The sequence below is a fragment of the Buteo buteo genome, chromosome 11 (genome assembly GCF_964188355.1).
Source record: "Buteo buteo chromosome 11, bButBut1.hap1.1, whole genome shotgun sequence".
In the NCBI taxonomy this organism is placed as follows: Eukaryota; Metazoa; Chordata; class Aves; order Accipitriformes; family Accipitridae; genus Buteo; species Buteo buteo.
Genome location: NC_134181.1, coordinates 16,629,915 through 16,644,563, shown reverse-complemented (window position 1 = coordinate 16,644,563; position 14,649 = coordinate 16,629,915). Strand labels below are relative to the sequence as shown.

The window sequence follows — 14,649 nt, the reverse complement described above, 5'->3', positions numbered from 1 at the left end:
CAGGCAAGTTTTCAGGTCCAGTGGTTAATGTCACCAGGCAGACTGATTCACTGCTCTGCAATGGGTTGGTTCCCTGTGTGACTTCAGGCTGGTCACTTGGTCTCTTCCTATCTACATATTATCTCCCTGAGATAAACACACTGAAGCTGAGCTGTTAGAGTAACAAATCTCTACAGAGATATACAGAAATTGTGTTTTTACTCAGAGGTGAATAATCGGAGCTTTCACTATACTTAAAGAAAACATGAGTGGTCAAATACTTCTTAGTGAGATCTGCAAAATAGAGTTATAGCCAAGGAATAAAATACTCTAAATATCTGCTCTTTTGCTCTTTTCTGCTTCACAGTACTTATTAAAAACTACCTTTTTTTTTTAAACCTACTTGAAATTTAAATTGGTTTTGTTTATTTATATACACTTCTAACAGAATCCCTTAGGCCAAAAATTGGTCTCATCCCTAAAATCCTAATTACCAACATTGTACTGGAAATTTCCATGTAATCTAGAGAAAGCAGGTTCTTTCCCCTGTTGCCACTATGGGATGTTCTGCTCTTACTACTCTGCTGCTTTCCTTCGGCCTGGAGAAGATACTGTTTAACCCTTCAAGCCTCTCAGAACCCTTTATGCCAATTTGGGTTGAGCCAAAGTCTGTGGAAATCAAAAGGAGAGTTTTCATTGACTTATTGGTCAGAGTGATAGGCACTTTGTGATCCTTCCAATGGTACACAAAGTATAATAAGTTTCTTCCTTTCTTATGGAGGTAGTTATTTTTCCCCCAGAGTTCTGTCTTTTAAGGTATTGTTATTGATCCAAAACAATATGAAGACACGTTGTATTCCCTTTGCAACAAAACAGTTAATAACTATTTTTTTCTCATCCTGCTTTCCCCCATATACCATAAGCCCACTTTCTTTGGATAGTGTCTCTGCAACCTTTGTCTGCATAATTATATTACACAGCTACAACCTTCCTTCCCATCAAATACCCTTTGAATACTTTCCAGATGAAAAATCATACTGGTTCTCTCCAGGAGGCCAAACAATTTTTTCAAAATGCCAGATGCACATTCCGTACTAACTCCAGTGGTGGTGGTCTCTCTACTGTGTCTCTCTGCTCTGTATCTCAGGATATAAGGTCTTAGAAAAAAAAAAGAAAGCCATTTCTATAGCACTGAAGTACAGAAAACACAAGAAGACTGGAAGTAATGCCATGCGTATTTCATCCTTGACTAGAAAGATAAGGGAGTAAATAAATAAATAAATAACTTCACATATCTTACTGTTTATAGTAACTATATAATACAGTTGAGAGCACGTTCCTAAGAGCAAACCGTGCTTAAACATTTGGAAATGTAGTTATTGTGGCTAGAGCCCAGGTATCTGGTGACAGCATTTGTGTTGGAGTTGTTAGAATTCATAAACACACAAATGCAGCCAACAGCTCTGAGTACACTGGGGACTCTTGCCAAGGGATAGAAGTTTTCCTTCCCTTGCTGGCAAGGTTACGGAGGGAATATAAACTGTGTGTTTGTACATGAATCATTATGATTCCTAAGAATATCAAGTGAGCCCGCATCACAGCTTTTCTCACTAAGGCTACCAAGATCGCATATCCTTCCCAAGCTAGTCTCCGTAGAAGTTAATGTGCTGGGTACAGACTGAAACACTACCCAACCATGTTGGTGCAGCACAGCTTCCTAGACAGTATATCATAGGGGTCTAAGATGTCCCAGATATCTAAAAGAAGTTATGGGATATTCTGTACTATAAGGTCGCTTGTCAAGTCCACAATGTTGATTTAATCTGTGGGTGCTCTCTTGGCCCAGCTTCCAAGAGCTCCAGGTGTGAAAACCCTGTGGTAATGAGTGGTATTTCCTGCGAGTAATCTGTGTTTGAAGCAGACCTGCTGCAATGCTGCTGGCACCCAAGAGAACCCCCACCCCTGGTTAAGTAGAAGAGGGATTTCTCAAACGCAAAAGACTAAAAAAGTTCAACGCAAATCTACCTCAGAGTTATCTTGGACATAACCACTACCCCACTGACTGCTTTCCTGTCAGTGTATACCAAGACACACATGAATGAAGATGATAAAGGATTAGATTCTGTTCTTAATTAAGCAATGTATATCTGGAGTAGCTCCTCTGATGCAAGTGTAGTTACACTCTATTTATTTTGGCATAAATGAGATCAGAATCTGACTTTAGGAAGTTACCTGACAATTGGCAATGCCACAAAGTAAGATTAAATTCAGTCTTCAGTACGCATCAAGCCTCCCAGAAGGATAATTATTTCAGTCAGTGACTGTCTAATCTGTGAATTACCTGGTCATATACTATTTTTCAGGCATTAATGCAAACACATAGCAAGGCAACAGGAAGCAGACAACAGTAAAAATCTGTAGGAGAGAACTATCTCCTTGTCTCAATTATTTTTCCTCCACTGTGATTTTATCTTTGCTGTTTGTTACTTTTATAAAAAACATTTTGTAAACTATCTATTATAAAATGGGATAGATGAAAGGGTGTTTATATAAACATGAGTTTGAGATCTAATTCCAAGTGCACCCAAATTACTGATAATTATATTTTAAATACACATAGAATTTAAACAGAGATGGCCAGGAATATTTTCACAATGCATTTTCATCTGAAAATGCCAATTCATTAAAAATTCAAAAGCTCAAAAAAAAAAAAAAAATCTGTTCAAACAAGGAGGGAAAATGGAAGAGAGGTATCAAAATTAAAAGAACATACCTTCAAATGAGAAAGGTCCCTTTTTCATTCAGATTTTCAAAAAAGTAGATTAAATTGAATTTATAACATTGAAAGTCTTCGAATACAACTGGAATGTCTCAATAGACTCAGTCCAAATTTCTAGGAGATTTTACATTTGAATAATATTTAGATTGGCTTTTCATCCTAGCTCCAGGAAAAATATTAAATCTTGAAAATTCTCATGAGTTAGGGTAATCATAGTGTGCCCAGCAACACCGCTAATTTAACTGTTCGGAGTATCAATGTCATCTTGCATTACAGCACCATCAGTGGTCTGTGCCTGAAGTGTTTTCTCAATACTTTAACAATAGTTGGAACATTCTGGTAGAATGGTAGAATTTCCTTTTTAAGGAAAACAGTATGTTTGTTGTTGTTTTTTTAAAGTGAGAAGATATTTTGATTTTTTGAAAATTTTTACAAACATAAACCTGCATTTTAAATTAAAATATTTAAACTGAAAGTATCACTAAGATGTAGTCCTAATCTGGAACTTTCATCCTTTGGCTATGGCTCAAAAACTTTATTAATTGCAATAGTTAACAGTATGTAATGAATAGATTAACCTTAGAAAAGTGTTTTAATTTTTTGGAGTGAGATTTTTGTTACATAACATTCAAAGCTAATATAGACACTAAATAAATAAGAATAAATATTTTTAACTTTACATGCTTCATTCCGTATGATATTTTCCTATGACATATCAGAACTGGTATTTGATTGAATATCCAACATACTTCATACGGAGATTTCTGAAGGCAGAACTTTTTTAAAATTTTCCATTCTGATAAATTCTTCATTATTGAAAGCCCTGTTGAAAAAGTCACTTATTTCCCACGGGATGTAAAAATGAGTCTAGTTTTCCCTCGGAAAGGATCTGTGCGATAAGCTGCTCAGCTTTGTGGCCACACTGGCTTGCCCCAACACTGTTAAATTCTGTAGGGAGCTGCCAGTGTGTGTCCATGGGGAAGTCAATAACCAGGTTTTTTTCTAAGCCTTTACTTCCATCTCCCATGGAAAGAAATAAGGAAATAACAAATTCCATATTTCTTTAAAATCCAGTGCCTTGGCTGCAGTGGGCATTACCTGAAGGCATTACCTTCTTATGCTTTAATTTAACAGCTACTCTATTTGATTTACATAATACTCAGTTAAAATGACAACCCGAGCTTAGTATCATTGCCTGCAGCCTTACAGCTGATGCTGTCCCGAGTCCTGCCCTCCCAGACCAACTATACCCGAGTGCCTTTGCAGTCACACCCACGGCCCCAGACAACAGCAGCTGCTGCTCCAAACACAAGTTACCTCCTGCCTGCCAAAGTGACACCCACGCAGGGCAGGACAGATCCACAGCAGGCAGCACCGCTCTGCTGATGGGGCAAACATGCTAGTGAAGTGCCTGGGTGAGGCAGACATATATGCGTCTCCAACTTTTTTCTTTAGCCTTGGTCTCTCTGTAGGAAAATCTCCCTGATTTGCTTTGCTTAGGTGTCATCAGGGGCAGCAGCAGCCTCGGTAAGCCTTTTGTGGGGGCGTTCACATAGCACAGAGAAAGTGCTGGACTGTTTCAATTCCATTTGCAGACTGCCTTGGAGCTGCTCATGTGCACTGCGTGTATGCACAGCGTGGTGGGGGACCTGTTCTGCAAGGACCCTGCTACCCCCGCCAGTCATGTCCCCTGACACGAGCGGTGCAGGGACCGCTGTGGCTGCTCCCATGTACAGCTTGCTGCTCCCTCACTGGTGGGTATCTGCCATGGCAAAATATCATTTGACACTAAAAAGATGTCATCTTGTCATCACATCATCTACTTAAGGCTGGTTTAGGCATACAGTCTAGGTGCAGGGCACAGTGGCAAACATTAGGAGCATAAATTTGCTACTTACTCAGAGAAGATATACACAGAAAGGCAATTCAGAGCACTTCAACTTGAGGCCCAAAGCAGCATAACATAACAAAGGAGCAGTATGACTCCCTGTCCTCTGTTCTTTTAAATCCCTGCAGTGTCTATATTGGTGTGCTAGATACTCTCAAAAACAAATGCTGGACTGAAAAGCTGACATTACATTATGGGCATTTAAGCTTATAATCAGTGTTAGATAGTTGCATAAGTCTGGGCCAAGAGTACACAAATTAGTTTTCTTCGCATCATTACAAACACTTTAAATCTTTTAAGAATATTTTTGCCATGCCATTTAATTTTATTTTTAATCACAATTATTATACCCATACTCTACAAAACCATACTCCACACTGAGAAGCAAATTATGAGCTCCCAAATCAACATTTAAGCAGTTTAGAAATTAAAACTTATTTAGGAACCATGGCATTTGGAGTATTATTGAGGTTCTGTTCTCATTTCATACTACTTCAGCATTACGGCTTGGCTAAAGGATCTAGTCAGTTCAGTAGAAATCAGTATAAAGATTCCAATATTAAGAAAAAGCAAAATGAACAACAGGGAATATGATTTAGAGATAGTACATGTCAATTTTAAAATACCATCTTTTGACTTATGTGCATTCCTGCTGTGCATGCATGAGAAAAAGCTTCTTTAATGTATTTTCAGATCAGTTAGAAGTATCTACCAGTACAGCTACAGGATAATGAGCCCGAGTCTGCTCTGGCTGCTGTGTCACAGACAGGACAGAACATTGCTCTGCTCACCATGGACTTGCTGAAGAATTGTCAGCTCTCTGGGGACAAACAGAAAAGCAGTCACGGCAAATAGCTTTACCTATAGGCCTAGAGCTAAGGCTGTAGTATATTAATGGTTGCCACAGAAAATATGAAACTGATTATTTGCCATGAAATGAAAGGGCTGATTCTTCTCAGCCCTCTACACACTTCTGGCAGTGTAAAGAATCTGCCTCTTGCCTTTGCTTTCTGAGCACACAAGGCAAATCTGCCTCACCTGTCTCTTCATCCTCTTCTTCACAACCATGTCTGAGATAGGGTATATGATCAAGGAAAAAAGGTATAAATAGATTTATCCCTGGCTGACCTTGGCCATACTATCAGATTCAGATAGTATGACTGCATGAACAAGAGAGTACCGTGCTTGCTTCTTCAATTAACATATCACTTCTAGTATTTACAATTCCACCAGTACTGCTGGCAGGTGAATTTTCATCCAGAGAAACTTTACAAAATATACTCACGACACACAACTGACTAAGCCAATAACATGTTATAACAATTACTTAGATAATCTCCTAATTTTAGTGGCTGTAATTGGAAATGTTCACTTCTTGAAACCAACCTTTAGCAGTTTTTTAAAATTCCCCTCAGATTTTCCATAGGGTTTGGAATATTTTAACTGAGTCATAATTGTTGCCACCTATGTCAGACTTAACACTGCACCACACCATTCCTCACTTAGTAGTACTTTTAATGAATAGGTTTGTCAGTATCTGACATTTGGTCCAGTGTATACAGTACCACTGAGATTCTGACACGTTGCAAATTAAAGATGCCACACAAATGCACAAGTAGCTAGAGATGACAAAACAGACACAAGGGGAAAAAAATACATGCCATATGCAGCTTTTAAAAATAGCCTTTCTTAGATATTTTTAAAAGCATTGCCCAAACAACCCTCTTTCAACCCTCCCCTCCAAACTGCATGCTAACAAAGGGATTCAGATCATCTGCAGTTTTTAATCAGAAGTTTGGAAATGCAGAGAGCATAGCAAAAACCAGCTATGTCCTGCCTTGTTATGAGGAACGAGTGTTCCCTACTTAAAGACAACTTTCATTAGGCATACACTTAGAGTTTATCGGACACAAGTAATTTTACATAGTTAAACATTAGACTCTGGTTTGTTTGTAAGTAGTCATAAAGGGCAGAGGAAGAAAAAATAGCAGTTGAATGTAATTCTACCATTAGTTATAGGGATGCAAAACTGAAGTAGCTCAAGCGAAGTCAGCAGAGATCTCCAGATACACTACCATGGCTGACAACAGCATTTGGCTCAGTTGCTTACAAAGCTCAGCAGTGGCTATCATCCTTATTCAGTCGCACCAGCACAGCAAGCAATACTTTGGAAAGAAGAGGATAACTCCTTAGTGGCACATCTGTTAGGTATAGATGGCATTCATTTGAATAGCTTTGCCAATGGATGACATGCCAAGTCATTTATACTAAAAGGCTTGTGCTTGATGTTAATCATTCACTCTCTGCCAGTTAACATGTTTATCCTTCTAGGAAATACTTTGATCTACATTGGCACTTGAAATATAGGAACCAATGTTACTAGACTGAAAATGAACAAACAAGATCTTATGTGAATTGCCAAATGGCACAGCAAAATGCAGGATGCACGTTACAAAGTGTTGCTTAGCAACTAGAAAAGGCCATGCACTCCATTTTACTATTTTGGCTTGAAATAGAAAATAAATGGCCTTATAGTTATTTGAAATACATGGAGAGCTAGAACACAATGCTGCTTTGGAGAAATCTATTTGTGAGGAGTGTGTGTCACAGGAGACAGAGAGACTCTGAACTCAACATTCAATAGGTAAATGAAGGAGAAACTGTCTTTCAGATATTTTGCCTTAAAATGTAAATGTAACAGTAGTTTAAGTTCAGTGCATGTAATCCGCTATTCAACCAGGATTTAAAACAATTGTTTATTTTTACCTTTCATCTTCAAATGTTAAGAGGGTTAGGGTTTTTTGCAAAGAAGACTGTTAGCTCATCCTCTGTTTGCACACAAGGAAATGGAAGTTTAGAGCAGTTGGTAACTTACCCATGCAAGTTGCCAAACTGTGACTAGATCACAGGCATTCTGAATCTAAGCAATCTAAAAAAAACTTCTGCACAACATGGCCTCCTTCCTCCCTCTTACACATCTCCCCCCATGCCTGGCAGCTGGTCTTTAATACACAGATATAAATAATTGCCTAGTAATACTTAATATTCATACAGGAAAAATAAAGGTCTCTCAAAACACTAATTAAGTCTCCCATACCTCAAAGCAGTTACTGTCTTTATTTTCCAATATGAGAAACTGAGGCAGGGATTAAAATGATTCTTGAAAATCACATGGGATGTCTACTGAGGTTTGAAAGCAGAACGAGGACATCTGATATTGATCTTGGTGGCACGGCCTTCTCTTCCATCAATATTCTTATTATACAAGCATCTAAAGCAGGTATGAATACTTCCCAGATATTGTTCAGCCAATAAAATTCACTTGCAAATACCATGTCTGTTTTAGCTGTCACCTCAGGCAATCGTGGCACCAAAGCCTATACATGAGTCTTCAGTACACTTACAGGAACCCTGCCTAACTTGGTGGGAGTTGAGCAAGAAGACCTCAGGCCCAGACAGGGCTCAGACCTTTGCAGCAGCATGGTACAGCAGAGTGAGCTGAGCACAAAGGGGCAACTGCTGTCAGGAGGTGTCAGGCCCTTAATCTATGTAATGTTGTGTAAGCTTCAGCCAACAGCCTTCTACACAATACCACATGTGTCTGCTGAAAATGGTGTTTCCCATAATTGCATTGTTTGCTTAGAAGGGACCTGAGATCCGGATCAAGTTCAACAAGATCTGTGTCATTCTAGTTAGTGCTGTTTTTCAAGCACACCCCTTCAGTGAACAGAAAGCCCTCTGAATCCATGACCAGACTTTCAGGGCCAGATAACTGACTGTTTCGGTTTCTTTCAAGTTGTATCACAGTAGACACACACAGTATCCTGGATACTGGACAGATTTAAAAGTGGGAAGAAAAGGTTCCAGCACACTGGCTTTAAAAGGGAGAACAAAGTAAGTGAGGATCAGAGGGAGGAAGGCGATCGCTATGACACTAAGACAATTAATCACTGCCAGATGTTAAGGGTCACACAGCACTGCATGCTGGGAAGATCAGCAGGAGTTCTTGGACAGGGAATAGAGGGAAAAAATAACCTGTCATGTCAGTGAACTAGTCAGGGGTTTAGGGTTCCTGTCGTTTAACTATTAGTGTGCTCTTAATAAAATGACAATGCATTGCAGAAGAAGGGAGGAAGATAGGGGAGTTGGCAGAAAAGAGGGAGTGACAGCTTAATAATCCCTGTCTGTCAAAAGCACTAAAAATACCATCCCAAATTCAATGTTCTTACTTTTGTAATGAACACGCCAGGGTTCCTGTTTGATTAATAGAACACTTGTTGACTGACAAGGACAAATGTGCACATGGTTTGAACACAGCGCCGTGCATAAATAATTTAAATTGTACTATGACCAGAGCTCAGCTTGCACTGGGGGTTCTATGGTAAACCTTTACATTTCAGCACTTCATAACTTGGCCTTAAAAGAAAAGCTCGGAAGTCTTGAGCCTAAAGTTGGGCGGAGAAGGCTGGTTGGTTTCTTTGAAGTATTAAAAAGAAATCAATACCCTTTGGAAATCACAGACCTTTGTTAAGGGAGGGATGGTGGTGTCTCTATTTGCTCTAGTTGTATGTCTGTCACATTACAGCAAAAAGCAGATGGCTTTACATTGAATAATGCAAACAAATTAGTATTCATAGTTCTTCCCACTCTTCCCCATTAACAGCAATGCTAATGACAGCAATATACACTCACCCCCAAAACTGGGACTTCTTCCTCTGAACTTTAGAAATCATTTTCAAAGGGAAGAGTTTACAACATTTTGCAAATGGACACTTAGTTGCAAACATTTCCTGCATTCCTTTGGGAGATGATTTCAGTTTTGTTAAGCTATTATCTCTTCAAAATGAACCTTTCCCACAGAAAAACAAGCTTTCACCTCAAAAAGGAACATTTTCCACTGAAACTTTTTGTTCTTAAAGCAATGTGTAAGTGCTGAAATATTTATCATTTAACTATTTCACACCCTTGGGGCCCACCCACTAGCCTAACAGAAGGAACAAACAATTAGGACATTTGTAGACATACTGAGTAACTCAGATAAGACCTTCCTCAAAATTTCTATCAATCCTGTGCAGGTATGATATGTGTGAATTCAGTCATATCAGTCAGAATTTACTTCTCTGAATGTTTTACCTACCTGATGTGAACATGCAAACACTTGAAACAATGTGTAAAGTGTTGGCTGTTTCACCATTTTTTTTCCTGCCAAATCAGAATACTTCTTCAAATCATTATCCAGGGAGTAAAATAGTTATGCTAGATTAAACATTTTATCACAATATGGTCAGAATGGAACAATAGCCGAACTGAATATATCGTCAGATTAAAAGCTGTAACAGAATTTCCCCAAACAGTCCATATACTATCTCTAAGATCTGCTCTTTTCTTTCAATTTTTTGGATCTTGTAATCTATCAGATGATTTTTGGTGGCCTAAATTCCAATCCAGAGAAGTGCTGCTGAGCACATTCAGCTTCCTTAGCAGCTGCAAAAGCTGAGATTCCCTGGTACCGTTGAGGAGGGCTTGGCTTTGCAGAATCAGGCTCACAAGACTTAAGCAAATAAGCATTAGTTTGTTGAATTGTTCCGAGTATTTTTTTCCAGATTTTTTTTTTTTGTAATTGATAACAGGTGAACTACATGAAGAGCAAATTTATATACATAACATTCTATAAACACATAGAAGATCTGCTTCTTTGCCCTCTTCTATAGTAGATAACTTTAAGAAGCAGATGGGTAGTCCTCAAAATGTGAGTAACTATTTTCAACTGTATTAGGTCTCCCTCTATCATTGTAAGAAGATATTGTTTATTCATTTCCTTGACTCACTAATTGGAGTCTCAAATTGTTCTTGCAAATCTCCATAGATTAGGCAAGACTTTATAGCAACCTCCAGGTTGCAGTCAAGTTGTATAAAGAAAAGGGATGCACAGTAGCAACTTTTGCAATTTGTTGAAATGAACACAGTCAAGACTCCTCATTCCTCTTCCTAGCATTGCCACTAAATGAGTTCAGGCAACATTTGGCCTGTGCTTCAGTTGCCTCCTTTGTAAAATAGAAGTAAGTGTTCTGCAGTGCCGTTGATCACAGATTTTCCAGTATTAATGGACATCACAGTATTGCACAGAACTATTGTGGAATGTTTCGGGAGAAAGGAGAGTCAACAGAGAACTTACATGCAACCAGCAACTCACATCACATGACACCAGCAAACAAATCACTCCTTAAAAAAGCTACTAAGGTAGCAGTCTGCAGAAGACAGACACTGTTCTACATGTCCATTTATATAGCAATAATATCTAATTATCTAACCTCCATTGAAGTTACAGTAATACTTTGAGTGATGCAACACATTGTTAACTTACCAACATTACTTCATAGCATTAATGTCTCCTTTATATTTATGCTAATATATCATAGCAGACATGGAATGCATCTGCTGCACTTTCTCTCTATTTACATAGCACAGAAACAAGGCCAGGAACTTGCTTCTTAAGCTCTCTGTCCCACAGCCTAGTTTCTTCTTACCTTTTCTTGTTGTAGTTCACTGATGTCAGAAACATAACAGATGGTTGCTGCCGCTTTGTAATGCTTCTGTTTCCAGGTGATCCAGGATGCTCTGTGTCACCATGCTCTAAGGGTGCTTTAAGGTGCACTGAGGTTTGAGGTACCCTGAGGCATAAGCCACCTGCAGTACTGATGCACCATCTGAAAAAAAACCAAACACACAGACCTGGTTACACAAGTACAAGGCACATTCTTGCAGTATCTTCAACAAGTAGCTTTACGTTGTGGAACTGTTTGATGAAGTTACATTCAAAAGATAAAAAAGGTAAAAATAAAATAAATGCTGTATGTATGCCAAAGACCTTTGTGGGTATTGTCATGGTTTAGACCCAGCCGGCAGCTAAGCACCACGGGGCCGCTCACTCACTCCTCCCCCCCTGCCCCAGTGGGATGGGGAGGAGAATTGGAAGAAAAAGGTAGAAACTCATGGGTTAAGATAAGGACAGTTTAATACGACAACACAAGGAGAGAAGAAATAATCATAATAATAGAATATATGAAGTGAGTGATGCACAGTGCAATTGCTCACCACCAGGAACCCAATGCCCAGCCTGTTCCAGAGCTATAATCCCTCCTCCTCCCCTCCCTGCCCCGGCCAGCTCCTCCAGGTTATTACTGAGCATGACATCATATGGTATAGAATACCCCCTTGGCTACTTCTACATCAGCTATCCTGGCTGTTTCCCTTCCCAGCTTCTTTTGAAAATTAACTCTATCCCAGCCAAACCCAGGACAGGTTATTTAATTTATCCCAAGAATTTCCAGCTTATAATGAAAGTGAGAATAACTGAAGGCCACTAGACACACAATACATCACATCATTGCTACAGCACTATGGCAACCCAGTTTTGATGTTCCATCTACTTGGACTGTATTAGCCACTTCATCATCTTAAGTCATCTGGCACATGACCAATATATTTTTCATCTGTATGTTCTCATGGATATAGCGGATTGGACTAGATTAAAAGTAAAATGTGTGCGTTATAGAGATGCATGCAATAGTCTGCGTAATTACACATGGGGTATGTTAGTGGGGCATTTTCATATATAAAGCTTCTTTTGCTCCACAGAACTTTCACACATACTTGAGTTTGTTTCATACTTCAGATTGTTCCCCTAAATGACATACCACAATATACAGCTAAACAATCTGCTGGATCAGTCATACAATTACACGTTTGTTCCACATGTGCCTACCAAAAATATCAGAGCTTCCATGTAGCTTTCTTCTCTAAAGTAAATAGCAAGGAAAAGACTGTTTTATTCCTCTCCAAAACTTCAGACCCAGTAGGCAAAACACAGCTTTAGTGCATGTGAAAAGTATGTGCAACAAAAAAGCACAAAATATGTCACTTAAGCTATCAAACAAACCAACCCAGGTTGGCTAGCATTGAATTTGATATCTAGTTAAATAAATTTCTATTACACTTATTCACTTTGGACAATGCAAAATAATTGATCAAAAGCAAAAAGCTTCCAGAATTTATTTTTAAGTTAAAGCTTATCTTTTAGAAATACATTAACAATCAGATACTAACGTAGGCAGAACAAGTCATGATTTTAATTTGTGACAATGAATAAGGTGAACCTGTATTCATTTTAAGAACTTCTTTCTTGCTGCTAAAGAAAACTGACTTGTAATATGACATAATGCATATTAAAAAAAGCGCCTTTTTTCTAATGGTGGGAAAGGTTTAAAAATTGCTGTTAACAACACACACCTTTTCTCTTTCGAATGCACTAAAGAGCATTTTAATTTATTTTTTTTTAAATTATGCAAGTAGGCAGATATCATTTTACCTACAGAAGTATTGTCAACTCTGCCCACTTATTTACAGGTTAAGTTCTCAAAACAATATCATTACGTTGATTACTCAGCTAGCAAATACACCAGCGAGCTGTTTATTTTAAGAACATTTCATTAACTCAGTAGGGTCTCAGACTGAATGAAATGGCTTAGTTTTTCTTTGTGTATTGTAGTAGAACATGCACCTAAAATATCAATGGAATTTTACCTCCAGCTTAAACTAGAGTAACATCATTGACAGGATTAGAGCTAACTTTTAAACCCAGCCAGACCAACTGTTTTCTCGACAAAGTTTCAACTGAACACCACACATGTAGACAATTAGCCTCATTTTAGAAGTTGGCTAGACCCAGAGAAGACCTGGAAACATATTCCTTAGTGTTTCTCATTAGAGATTGACTGACTGAAAGGATTTGATGGGAGAATGGCTAGCTCATGGCTGGCCTTTCATCTCAGAGACTTGTGTATAATGTGCCCCAGATTCTGTGAGTATGAGTTGGGTGGTATACGCGCAGTCCTAAGTGGAAGTTGATTTTCATAGCATATAAACAGTGCGTAATTCACGGGGCAGTGCAGCTGGCAACCTGAGTGTTGAGCAGGGGCAGGCACAACAGGAGCTGGCGGTGAGGGTGCAGGTACTGGTGCGGCTGTTCCACACGGCGGTTTGCTCCACATTTCCCACGCAGCTCCTGCAGTGCCGCCTCGTCCCTTCTGCATGCTTTGCATACGCAGAAGGTTATAGGACTTGGGAATCTGAGCCAGGCTTCTTGGGGCAACCTCTAAACTGCCTGAAAATAAATGTAGATTTGCTCTCCTCACAAATAATAAAAAAATTGAAACGCCAGCCCCATCTGACAACACTGCTTTAATTCACTACAATTCTGTTGTTTCTTGTATCATAATCTCTTCAAGTACAGCTACACCTGCATGTTAGTGAGTGCAACTGTCGTCCTCAGCATTGGGAGGGATTTGCATCTGAAGTACAGCTTACTTCAGCAGTTTGCATGGAATTAATTGATATCCTGCTATTTTTTGAAATGCTTTAACAAGAGTTCAGTGTATGTTAGTCTGTCCATGTTCTTGAGCATCAGTGTGGTAATCAGATAAAAGCCAGCCATATTAATAAGATAGTCCAAAAGGAAGCATTAAGTGCATAAATACATTGTGCCTACCCTGACCTGATATGTTGATTTCCTCATACTTTTCACATACTGTCTTGAATTTTGCTATTAAGCCAGGATTTCTCACAGTCAAGGAAGAAAACCCAATTCTAATATCCGATTTCCCTGCAGTTTTTCTAAACAACAAACTAGTACAATTTATAGAGGAGACTATATACTATGACACATTTTCTCAAAGGGAATGTTTTCTGGAGAACCCATCACTCTAATGACATCTTTTTTAACCTCTATGCTTTAAATATTTCACTACAAGTATGTCTATTCACATGCATTAGTAGAGCCTGCATTAGCAGTGCAAGACCAGCAATATGCTCTTTCATACAGATAAAAACCTCAGATCTTATGTAAAGAGTATGCAAAGTTTGAATCTGTATTTTATGTATGTGCAAATTATTCTAGAGACAACTTTCCCCTTTTTACAGTAAACTTTGGCCTCTCAAAGATGCA

At 38.8% G+C, this 14,649-nt stretch overlaps 1 protein-coding gene across 2 annotated transcripts in view; it reads right to left on the bottom strand.

Annotated features, from left to right (window-relative positions):
* Window positions 1-14,649, bottom strand: part of NKD1 (NKD inhibitor of Wnt signaling pathway 1) — a 294,264-nt gene that overhangs the window by 170,361 nt on the left and 109,254 nt on the right. For both annotated transcript variants that reach the window (XM_075040211.1, XM_075040212.1), the window contains exon 2: window positions 11,174-11,353. The gene's annotated coding sequence lies outside the window, so the exon portion shown is untranslated. The remainder of the gene's footprint in view (window positions 1-11,173; window positions 11,354-14,649) is intronic.